We start from the raw sequence: 1,241 nt of genomic DNA, 5'->3' as shown, positions 1-1,241 counted from the left end.
CCGGAGGGAAACTCCGTGTTGCAGTTGCACAAATATTATAATGAATGTCATACAGACATAAAATATAAATGATATTTTTTTTATTTTTTTTTTTACAGCCAAACGGTCACTTTAACAATAACCTGTCTCTGTACTTCTATAGCTAATAAATAAATATTTAGTGCATATTCCCATTTGCCTCACTGAAAATAATGAAAAACAAAATTTAAGTTAAAGATGAACCAAAATCAATTTGGTTCCTCTGGTTAAAGAAGACAGGAGTCTATTCATGTAATTCATGGTCAGACAGTCCAGCTGCATCTCTTGTGATTGTCATAAACACGACAAACAGATGTCATTTCCTCCTTAGTTTGAAGTGACATTGTCCTGTGATTGCCTTCCGTGAAGCGAGGCCACACATTACATTTTGTTAACACAGAAAACCGGGTAACAAATGAGTTTTTGGAGTTCACATCATGACCTTTTTTTAAACTGTGTCTTGTGTCAGAGTCAAAGTGTATCTTTCATAGAACGAAGTTTTGAAAAGATGCCTAAGAGATTTGGATCAGCGATATAAATCACCATCTAACTGCCTATTTCAGATTGTACCGTTGAGTTACTTACTGCCAGAACGCCCCATTGCCTACCTTGTTCACACTTACAAAACCTTCCAGGAAAACATTTGTGCATTCACTGCTGTGGCTCGGAGGCACACCTGGGAGTTGTTTTATTTTTATTCTGTGATAATCTGTTAAGTACAAGCAGATGCTCTATCAGCTACAATGTTCTTACAACATGCCGTTTTTCCAACATTGATAAATCCTTTCTCGCTGCACACTCTTGCCAACAAACTTACTCCCTAAGTTGCTCCCTCATGGCTTTTTTAATTAGTGGACAAACACATGTATGTACTTAAGTCTAAATGTTTTAAACTGAACGGAAATGTATTAAAATTTCACAATACCAAGCACAATACTTGGAAAAAAGACTCCAGTGCTATTTTTAATGAAGTTGAGAGCTGTGTGCCTCAATTTTGTTTGTGCTGCGGGGCAAGACAAGGTTTTTTAAAGGTGACAACCTTTTCCATTATGTGTTCTCATAAAAAGATTCCAAGGCTATTCTACGGAAGTGGATAAGGGCCACTTGTGAAAACTCTATTTGAGTTCTGAGTTTAAAGTCAGAATTCTGAGATAAAAGTCAGATAGCTGTAATTAAACCTCTTCTGAAACAGTATCCACCTCCTCTAGACAGAGGGATGGATC

General features: G+C 36.8%; 1 protein-coding gene across 1 annotated transcript in view; it reads right to left on the bottom strand.

Annotated features, from left to right (window-relative positions):
- Positions 1–461: 461 nt before the first annotated feature.
- The window catches only part of tnfsf11 (TNF superfamily member 11), a 10,787-nt gene continuing 10,007 nt past the window's right edge, over positions 462–1,241 (bottom strand). The window contains exon 5 of the mRNA XM_034885905.1: positions 462–1,182. The gene's annotated coding sequence lies outside the window, so the exon portion shown is untranslated. The remainder of the gene's footprint in view (positions 1,183–1,241) is intronic.

The sequence above is a fragment of the Etheostoma cragini genome, chromosome 11, assembly GCF_013103735.1.
Source record: "Etheostoma cragini isolate CJK2018 chromosome 11, CSU_Ecrag_1.0, whole genome shotgun sequence".
In the NCBI taxonomy this organism is placed as follows: Eukaryota; Metazoa; Chordata; class Actinopteri; order Perciformes; family Percidae; genus Etheostoma; species Etheostoma cragini.
This window is presented reverse-complemented; position numbering and strand designations above follow the sequence as displayed.